At 42.1% G+C, this 10,906-nt stretch overlaps 1 protein-coding gene across 7 annotated transcripts in view; it reads left to right on the top strand.

The window, feature by feature from the left end:
• The first annotated feature begins 748 nt into the window (after positions 1–748).
• Positions 749–10,906, top strand: part of ZBTB44 (zinc finger and BTB domain containing 44) — a 67,336-nt gene continuing 57,178 nt past the window's right edge. For 3 of the 7 annotated variants that reach the window (XM_072822727.1, XM_072822724.1, XM_072822725.1), the window contains exon 1: positions 749–903. The gene's annotated coding sequence lies outside the window, so the exon portion shown is untranslated. Of the gene's footprint in view, positions 904–2,016; positions 2,070–10,906 lie in introns of all 7 variants that reach the window. The other 4 variants (XR_012028874.1, XM_072822728.1, XM_072822722.1 and 1 more) reach the window with 2 other exon arrangements.

Genomic DNA, 10,906 nt, shown 5'->3' with positions numbered 1-10,906 from the left:
ACCTGCCTTCGGCCCAGGGCGTGACCCTGGAGTCCCGGGATCGAGCCCCGCACTGGGCTCCCTGCGTGGAGCCTGCTTCTCCCTCTGCCTGCGTCTCTGACGACCAAATAAATAAAATATTAAAAAAAGGAAGCAATGCCTCCGTTAGTGTAAGCGCGGAGGGGCTGGCGGAGAGGGCGCCGAGCGGAAGGCCGCGTGCACACGCACAGACACCGGCGCGCACACGCCCGCGGGAGGGGAGAGCCGGGCCCGCCGGCCGCCGCTCCGGCCCGGGCAGGGGCAGGGGCAGCGGCAACGCGAGCGGGAGCGGGAGCGGGAGCGGGAGCCGGAGCGGGAGCGGCCTCCGCGGCGCCTGCGCACTGGCCGCGCCCGCCCCGCCCCCACCGCGCCGGCGCCCCGCCCCCGGCTCGCCCCGCCCCGCCCACTCCCCTCGCGGTCCCAGCCCGGCCGCCCGCGCACGGCATTGTGGGACACAAACAAAGTGCCCCCGAGCAGGCTGGAGCGAGCGGAGCGGCAGCGGCCGCGGCGCCGGCCCCCTCCCGGCCGCCCCCTCCCCTCCCCTCACTCCCCTTCCCTCCCCCGCCCCGCCCCGCCGGGCGCCCGCGAGCCGCCGCCGCCGGCCCTCCCGCCGGGCGCCCCGGGGGCTGCGCCGCCGCCGCCGCCGCCGCCTCGCGCTCGCGCCCCTCGCGGGCACGCCATGCCCCGGCCGCAGGCCGCCCACGGGCCCGGGCGCGGCGGCCCCAGGTAGGGGCCCCCGGCTCCCGGGGAGGAGAGAGGCGGCGGGCCCGCGCTCCGCCCCCTCCCCCCGGGCCGCCGCCGCCGCCGCCGCCGCCGCCGCCGCCGCCTCAGCCTGGCGGGGAGGAGGAGCAGCAGGCCTCCGGGCCCCGGCGCCGCCGCCCCCAGGTACCGGGGAGGGGGAGGGGGAGGGGGGGAAGGAGGGAGGGAGGGGAGGGGACGGGAGGTGCGCCCCCCGCCCGGCCGCGCCGCGGGACGCAGAGCCCCGGCTCGCGGGCCCCCTCGGCGGCGTCCGCTCCTGCAGGGAGGAGACCAGCCGGGGGGGGCGGCTAGGAGCAGTGTCCCCGCTCGGCCGGGGCGCCCCCTAACCCGCGGGGGCGGCGGAGTCACCTGCTCTCACCTGGCGAGCCCCAGACCTGCCCCCCACACACACCCACATCCACCTCCCTCCCCCCCCCCGCTGCAAAGAAAAGGATGGCACTCTTGGGGGAAAAAAAAAAAAAAAAAGAATAACAACAAACACCCCTTTTCCTTCCCTACCTGAGGATCACCGCATAGCTAGTCGCTTTCTGCCGGCCTAGCCAAGGAGGGGGGGGGAGAAGGGGTGGGGAGTTCCCTGCAGGTGAAACTGGCACGTCCAGCACAGGTGATGCGAGGGGCTCTGCGTGCGGCTCCCACCCGGAATCTTCATTGTGCACTCGATTGGAACTTGAAGGAATGAAGACAAAAACTTAAGTTGTTTGTGGGTTTTTTGTTTTTTGTTTTTTTCCCCTTTTACACCGTATAAGTAGATTGAATCTGTTGAGGTCAGGAAGAAATGGTTTCCCACTTGTTCTCTTACAGGTTGGTGTGTTGGGACATAGACTGGTAATACCCTAAACGCACTAATCGGTGTGGTAAGAGGGCAGATAGTCTGGCCAGGTAAAAAATTTCTGATTCCCATTGGCCTGGGCTTGGAGTTAGAATTATTGGGTTTAAGAAAATAATGATCATAAAAAGAAGCACCATACAAATCTTCACTTCCCTCATTGCTTCGCATTGCCAGTGCATTAATAATATTTCATTGTGCCTAGTGGAGTTTCCTTATCACGCAATGTGAAAATCACCAAAGGAATGTTTTTTTCCCGTAGCCTTTTGTGTTTTTTTTAGGACGATAGCACTCATCGATTGCGGAAACCAGATTTACTTATTTTGTGCAACACAGGCATCTCGCATATGTGGTCTTATTTAATTCTCAGAGCAACCTGATGACTTAGACGTTATTCCTTGAATTTTGTCTAGGTGAACAGATCACACAGCTAGAAGTGAAATCTGTACCCAGATAGAATTCCAAGGTGGGTAATGTTTCTGCCTTGCCGCTCAGCACAGGGACACTTTTATTACGAAAGATTTGTCTCATGAAATTGAGAAATAATGAATATTTCACTATGTAGATGGAGTGAGTAAGGTTGTTCCCCCTCACTCCTCCCTTTTAGTGTCTCTCTTTAACCATTTGAAAGTAAGTTGCAAACATGGGGACCCTCGACTAATTTCAGCATGCATTTCCTAAAAATAAAGGACATACTTCTCCTCAACGTCATCATCTACACCTTTCTAAATTAATCCATATGCAAATTTCCTCTTTATTCTAAAATCTCCTTGAGAAAATTTACCCCTTCTGTATTCACTTGAGATTATTGCATTTGACCATTATGCCTTTAGTCCCCTTTTAAAAATAATACCCATCACCTTTTTTTTCCTGACACTTACTTGACCCAACCACTTGTCTTTTAGAATGCTCCCACATTCTAGACTTGTCTATTTCCTCATAGTGATATTTAATTTATTCCCCTAGCTCCTTGACTTTTCTGTTACTGGAAGTTAGATCTAAGGAAAAACTTGATTAGCTTGAGGTAGTAACTTTATTTGGCAAGAATATTGAATAGGTGATACTGTGTACTTCTCATTGCTTCATGAACAGGTATATAATGTCAGATTGCTACACTGTTGGTAATGCCAAATGACCACTGAAGCGGTGACTACCAAATCGGCTGTAAGAGTTTGTTTTACCCTTTGATTTGTATGTGATCTTGGGATAATACTTTGACACCAAGCAAATATCTTGTTTCTGGCTACTTTCTGTTTAGTGATTTTAGCACTCTTTGGTGACTCTTGATTAAACCAGTTTTACTGGAGATTTTCTGTAAAAAAGATTTCCTTCATTAACTAGGGGTAAGCTGAAGTTCCTCCTAAACAATGCAGAGTAAATGCTTAATTTCTTCCCTTTGATTATCAATATTCAGAGAAAGGATTGGAGAAATAGTTACCTTCAATGGTGGCAAATGAGATTTTTTTCTTGGTTTTTTTTTTTTTTTTTTTTGCAGGATACACTATAGACTCATGGGTTTTAATGTATTTATTCTTTTTTTTTTAATGACCATTACAGTAATTTTCTTTTTGACCAGATTGTCCCAGATTTGAATAGTAGGAACCCTTTCAACCTGGCTCCTATGTCTTGTTGTTGTTGTTGCTGTTGTTAAATACTTCTGCTTGCTATTGGAGCATTCTTGGAGTACTTTCTGGCACAACATACCCTAGGCTTACCATGTTACTTTCTTTGCTCTATATCTGGAATGGAGTCTGGATCTAAGGAGTCTTGGTTTGGTTTTTTTTTTTTGTTTTTTTTGTTTTTGTTTTTTTTTTTAATAAGAAATGGTATATAAAAACCAAGATCAGGATGTTGACATACTCATTTGCTGCTGGAGTGTCATTGCTTCAAGGCCCTTTCAGAGGAGAGAACTAAAAAATGGGTTTTTGCTTGTTTGTTGAATCATAAGTTCATAGTGATATATCAAATTCAGATTTAACATAGCAGACCTTTCCTTAACTTTTTTAAAAAATATTTTATTTATGAGAGACAGAGAGAGAAAGGCAGAGACACAGGCAGAGGGAGAAGCAGGCGCCCTGCAGGGAGCCCGAAGTGGACCCGACTCCAGGATCACGCCCTGGGCGGAAGGCAAGTGCTCAACCTCTGAGCCACCCAGGCGTCCCTCATTAACTTCTTTGATTTTAAATTTGTCTCTTGTCTTAAATGAAAATCTTAGTGCCTGATAAAATTAACATAATTAATTATCCTACTATATACATAGAATCATTTCAAAATCACCATAACAATATCCTATCTGTAAACTTCCCAGTAAAGTTTAAGAGTTCTTTGCATTTATTTTTGTCCTTAGAGTATATGATATGAAGAGTGTGTAATCAGAGTACTTAGGGTATTCAGAAGTCACTTGAAATACTTTTCTGTTTAGTTAAACTGTCAATTTGATACAATTCATTGGTTTTATTTATAATTTTGGGGTTTTCTCTATTTTTTTTGTTTTCTCTATTTTTGAATATGTCAAATATATCGTTCAATACATGGCTCAAAAAATAATTTTTAAAGTATGTTAAAGATGCCTCACCCAAATTAATTTTTAAGATGAAATATTCTTTATCTTTGCCATACCCTTTAGTATCTAATGTATTCTCATATATCTTAATTGCAGAAGGCTTAGCAGTAGACAAAGTATGTTACTTCCTTGAAGTGATGTAGGAGTAATTTTAAATTTTGCAATTAGATTCTGATTCCTCTGGCAAAGAGAAGGCATTAAGACTAATCTTTCAAGGTGAGCGGAAAAGTAGATTTCAAGCTTGCTTTTGCAATCTTTACTTGAAAAATCATGTCTTTAAAGAGGTATGTAGACGGTGGAAGTTTTATTTTTTTATTTTTTAAAGATTTGATTTATTCATTCATGAGAGACAAGAAAGAGAGGCAGAGACATAGGCAGAGGAAGAAGCAGTCTCCATGCAGGGAGCCCGATGCCAGAATCGATCCCGGGTCTCCAGGATCACGCCCTGGGCCTAAGGCAGGTGCTAAACCGCTGAGCCACCTGGGGATCCCCATTTGTAGCAGTTTTAATGTCTTTCCCTCATTAATTAATGAATTGGATAAACTATGACACGTATTCATTCTATATTTGCATGACAGTCATGGGAATGGCCTGTGTGTCATCTCTTCTTCTGAAACCGTGTAATTCCCCACCTTCTCCCAGGTACCCTTTCCCCAAGGGCCCAGAGTAGCTCAGGGGGGGCTGGTGTCTCTAGGGATCCCGTCCTGCCTTATGGTCAGATTCCCAGGTAGGCTGGGTGTTGGGACAGTGCAGTTACGCAGTTTATCTCAGTTGTCAATCACCCGGGTGCTATAGAAAGCAAAAGATGTGGCCAGTTTGTTTTCCTCTGTGTATACTATCATTGCTTTTGGTAACAGAATGGACTGGGAAAATGGAGAATTCATGTGCTTTGGACCCATTCACTCTTATTCTCTCTTTAATCTCAGTATAGATTTCCCAATATTGTTAGAACACATAAAGTAAAGGGGGAAATGCCACGAACAGTTGCATAGGTATGTGTAACCACATAGCAGGTAGAGCCTATTGTGGTAGACTGAATGGGAAAATACACTAACAATTATTGCTAACATTTGTTGAGCCATTTCAAAAAGTCAGCATTGTACTAGACATTGCTTACAGCATCTCATTTAAATTTCACATTAACTCTTTGATATTGCTGCTGCTAACTTATTTTTCAAGTAAGGAAACTGATAATCCAGGTTTCAAACTCAAGTCTGTCTTCAGAATTAGCATTTTACTACTTCAGTACACCTCATAGCTAAATATAATGGGTAATAAAATATATTTCGGGATCCCTGGGTGGCGCAGCGGTTTGGCGCCTGCCTTTGGCCCAGGGCGCGATCCTGGAGACCCGGGATCGAATCCCACGTCAGGCTCCCGGTGCATGGAGCCTGCTTCTCCCTCTGCCTATGTCTCTGCCTCATTCTCTCTCTCTCTCCCTCTGTGACTATCACAAATAAATAAAAATTAAAAATATATATATATATATTTCATTCGCCATGAATTAAAACATGTACATGACTGATGTTTGTTCTGTAGCACCACTGAAGATGGTATGCCGAGAGCCCCAAGTGCTTGTCACATCTATTACACATCTTTAGTATATCAGACTTTGCTTCAGAAACTGCATTTAGATACCATTTTAATAGGCATTTAAATAGTAGAGCATCAGGGCACCTGGGTGGCTCATTTGGTTGAGCTTCGGTCTCTTGATTTCACCTCAAGTTGTAATCTTGGGGTCGTGGGATTGAGCCCCGCTCAGCAGAGTCTGGGATTCTCTCTCTCCCTCTCCCCTCACCCCTCTACGTGGTCTCTCAATAAATGGAGAAAATCTTTAATACGCATCAAAATTCAGAGTGATTGGTTGATGGATAGATATGTGATAAAAAAAAAAGTGTAATGTTAATTGGGAATCTAGGTGTGAATGGGGAATCTAGGTGTGGTTATGCAGATGTTCACCAATAAAATGCTTTAAATTTTCCTCCATAGGAGTGATTAACAATATACTGTTATTATAAAACATTATTGATAGCTGCATAGAAACCAGTAACATGCCTACAGTGACTCCCTTAAATTTTTAGTAAGTCTTCCTAGCCCTCCCTGTAAGGATAAAACTTGTCACTGAAAACGGTCTAGAGTCAGACTGTTATTAAAGGGTTTTCTTCATTAGTTAGAGGGCCCCTAATTAATTAGGCCCCTTCCAGGTATAATTTTTTAGTATCTTTGTAAATATTACATATACCAAATGTATGTATGTACACACACACACACATTCTCCCCCCCCCCCCCCTGTGGTTTTCTGATGTTCTGTAGACAGCTCATGAGCATACTTTTCATATAAGCTATATGGGATATTTTTACTTTAAATGCTCCCCATCGATGATAAAAACAGATAGTAGCTAAGAATGATTGGGGGAAATTTATCCCCTGGTAAACTGAAAGCCACATTAGTTTTCTTTGTTCTTCATATTAGAAATGTGTCACCCCATTTTAGGCGATGAGCCGGAAATCTCTAGATTCTTAGTCACTGCATCTAAAATAGTGATTGTGTACATTAGATTTATATTATGCTCCTGTTTGAAGGGCATATGACTATTAGATTAACTTCTTCACTAATATTATTAGTGCCAAGGGTGATCTTAGGACATTTTTACATAACTGATTCTGGAGTAAATCACTTCTATCATCGTGGTATTTCATATCGATAATTCAGAATACTGAAAATTGGTAGATGAAACTTACTAATGTCTCACTCTTGGGGAGCAGTATTGTCCTTGTTTCCTCATTGAATATTCTATTTTAATAATTTTTTGGTATAGCTTTAAAAACTTAAATATGTTTTATGCCTCGTTTGTAATTTCAGTATTCTGTATTGCTATCCTACAGCTATTAAAATGCTTATATTTCTGTATGTTGAGGGAATTTGCTATCATTTGGTTTCGATTGTTTTTGATACATTCAGCTATAGACATCTTGGGGTAGCATATAACCAAGACGTGAATCTCTGGAATCAGGATTTTGTGGAACTTCTACCCCGCTGGCTTCTGAAACAACTTTAGATACTCTTTATTAAATGATTTCCTCTTAATTCAGATCTTAACCTGCTAAATGTCTGATCCTCATCTACTCTTACCAAGCACAAGCAAGCATATTTAGCACTAGTCTCTATTAAATATTGTATTTGTGTTTTTTGATAAAACAGAAATCCTTGCTCTAAACAAAAATAAAATGTAAGTTTTCAGGACTAGACATACTTGTTTGCTTCCATTTCATTTTTCCCTTTTACTGGTGTTGTGTACTGGTTGTGTGTGTGTCGTATGTCTTCTTGCACTTCTATCTTTTTCTTCTTTTTACATTGAGTACCTCTATTCCCCCCCCCCCCTTTTTTTTTTGGCTCTTTGCTTCTCTCCTTTCTTGCTTTGGATCTTCCAACACTGCTCATTTTCTTTTTTGTGGCTTTCTATTACTGTATGAGCACTGTAGCTTTTATTTTTGATGCCTTTTATATGCCATATAAAACTATACAAACCATACCTTTATGAGAATTATTTGTATTTACAAGAATCACTGCCTCTCTTTGTTTTTTGTTTCTTCCTCATTTCCTTCTGCTTCCTTCAACTAGGTACTTGGCTTTACTTTGAGAGCCAGTACAGCATAGTGTTAAGAGCACAGACTGGGTTCAGATCTTGACTCCTACTTACTGGTTGTGTGGTCTTGGGCCAGTTTCCTCAACTTCTTTGTGTTTTGTTTTCCTTACTGGTAAAATGAAGTTACCAAGTGACACCTATCCCAGGATTGTGTGAAAATTAAATTATTTATTTGTAAAAAGTATTTAGAACAATGCTTGGTACATATCGAGTACCATATAAATATTAACTAATAACTATCGTTCTTCTTAAAAAACTAGTTCAAAGCCATTCTTTTTTTGGCAGTTTATTGAGATAAAACTCAAAAGCCATAGATTATTGCCACTACAAATTTGTGGTCTTCCAATTTTATTTAGGTACCTCCTAGTCATCCTTCTGGTTTTTTTTTTTTTTTTTTCCTCCACAGGTTTCTCATGTTTCATTTTTCCTCAGAATTGTGCTTTATCTCCTCTCTTCTCAGCAGTCTGCCTCTACCGGTAGTTTCAAAGAGAAATAACATAAAAGCCACAGCTATCAGACAAGAACTCTCACTACTTGTCACCACCCACCTGTAAACTTCACTGTAACTGCACCCTTCCTTTTCTCTTTCTTCCTATCACTGGGTCTCCTGTTTCAGGCTAATTTTTTTTTTTTTTTTACTCATGCACTGAATCCAATTTCTCCGTATCCTGGAACTTTATGCCGTCTGTTATCATTGTGTTCCCTGTGTTTAACTTTTCCTCCTTCTGAGTCTTTTCCAACCACTGTCAAAACATTCTCTATTTTACTATAATAAAAACAATATATCTGGGGGGAAAAACATTCTTTAGTTTTTCCCATTCTATAAAAATACCAGTATCCTCCCTTGAGCCCTAATTTCCCTCCATCTAACTCCCTTGCTCTATCTTTAGAAGCTGTCTTCTTCAGATTGAATTGTCTATACTTACAGTTTTCACTTCCTCATTTCTGTACACTCTTCATCTTTGTCTAGTGCAGTCTGATTCTACTATGTGCTATTATAATGTCATCAGTAATTCTTTGTGGCTAAATCAAATAGAGTAGTTTATATCTTATTTGACCTATCAGCAGCATTTGACACTGACATCCACTCCTTGAAATACTCTGCACTCTTGGTTTCTGGAACATTCTACTATCCTGTTCCTTCTGAATATCTCTTTTCCAGGTTTTCTTTTTGCTACCTCTCACCCTCTTTTTCCTCCTCTTGTTTTCCTTAATCATTCTAGCTTAAAAGCTTATCAATTTTGCATTCTAGGTAAGATCCTCTTTAAAGAACCCGTTTGGCTTTAATTTGTTCTATGGTCTATTATTCACTTTATGTCTGTGCTTTACTTCCTTCTATTTATTTTGAGTTTGCCTTGCACTCTTTCTGGCTTCTTAAAGTAGATGTCTAGGCCATTGATTTTTTTAAATTATCGTGAAACACATTTTAAAAAATTTATTACCTTAACTATTTTTAAGTGTACAGTTCAATGGCATAAAATACATTCACACTCTTATGCAACCATCATCATCATTCATCTTTAGAATTCTTTTCATCTTGCAGGACTGTAACTCAGGACCCATTAAACAATAACTCCCCATTCTCCTCTTTTTCCAAGCCCCTGGCAGCCACCCTTTTACTTTGTGGTCTATGAATTTGCTCTAGAAACCTTATATTATTAGCATTAGACAATGAATGTCCTTTTGTAACTGGTTTATTTCATTTAGCATAATGTCCTCAGAATTTACCCATATTGTAATGCATACCAGAATTTCCTTCATTTTTAAGGCTAAATAATATGCCATTGTATGTGTGTATCATATTTTATCTTCTTTTGGTGAACACTTGGAGTATCTCTACCTTTTGGCTATTGTCAGTAATGGTCCTATGGATATTTGTGTACAAATATATGTTCATGTCCCTGTTTTCAATTCTTTGGGGTATATATCCAGAAGTAGAATTGCTGGATCATATGATACTCTATTTTTTAAGTTTTTGAAGAACCCCACCCATACTGTTTTTCCACAATGGCTGTACTTAAATTCACACCAAGAGTACACAAGGATTTTTTTCCTCCACATCCTCACCAGCACTTTTTTCTGTATGTATCTGGTTTTTTGTTTTATTTAATAGGAGCCATCCTAATGGGTGTGAAGTGGTAGGGCTTGTGGTGATAGGCCTTTGATTTTTAGGCCTATATTCTTTTCTAATATGTGTATTGAAAGCTATCAATTTTACCCTAAGCACCACTTTAGCAGCATCCCACAAATGTTAATGATGTATTTTAATTATACTAAGTTAAAAATGCTTTCCACTTTCCCTTGTTGATTCCTTCAGTCAACCTGTGGATTATTTCAGTATTTTATTTCCAAGTATTTGGGGTTGTCTTAATAACTCAGTGATTTCTAATTGTGCGTGTGTGGCGAGAGAACGTTTTCTGTGTGCATTCACTCCTTTAAAATTTGTTTAGAGGGGTCTTAATGGTGCAGCATATCTGTCTTGATGAGCATACTTTGTACTTGAAAAGGATGTGTATTCTCCACTGTAAATATCAGGACAAGGTGGTCAGTGGTGGTGTTCAGATCTTTCATGTCTTTAGTGACTTTTCTTGGTGGGGAAGGACCTAGTTCTATCAGTTATTGAGAGGGTCAGTAAAAGTTCCGGAGTATTATTGTGCGTTGTCTGTTTCCTTAGCTCTGTCGGTTTTTACTTCTTGTATTTTAAAGCATTGTTTTTAGGTGCACACACATTTCTTGCTATTATACATCTTTGTATCTCTGGTAATATTTTTGTCTTGAAGTCTATCTGATATTAAAAATAGAGCACTCCTGGGGGGCACCTGGGGACTCAGTTAAGCATCTGCCTTCCACTAAGTCCTGATCCTGGTTTCCCGGGCTGTAGCCCTATGTTGGGCTCCCTGCGCCGCGGGGAGTCTGCCCCTCCCTCTGCCTCTCCCCCTCCTCGTGCTCAAGCTCTCTCTGGCTTACTCCTTCTCAAATAAAAAAATAAAATCTTAAAAAAAAAAAAAAAAAAGAACTCCTTGGGGTGCCTGAGTGGCTCAGTCAGCTAAGCAGTTGACTCTTGGTTTTGGAGCAGGGTCAGGATCTTAGGGT

Source organism: Canis lupus, chromosome 3, assembly GCF_048164855.1.
Source record: "Canis lupus baileyi chromosome 3, mCanLup2.hap1, whole genome shotgun sequence".
In the NCBI taxonomy this organism is placed as follows: domain Eukaryota; kingdom Metazoa; phylum Chordata; class Mammalia; order Carnivora; family Canidae; genus Canis; species Canis lupus.
This window is presented reverse-complemented; position numbering and strand designations above follow the sequence as displayed.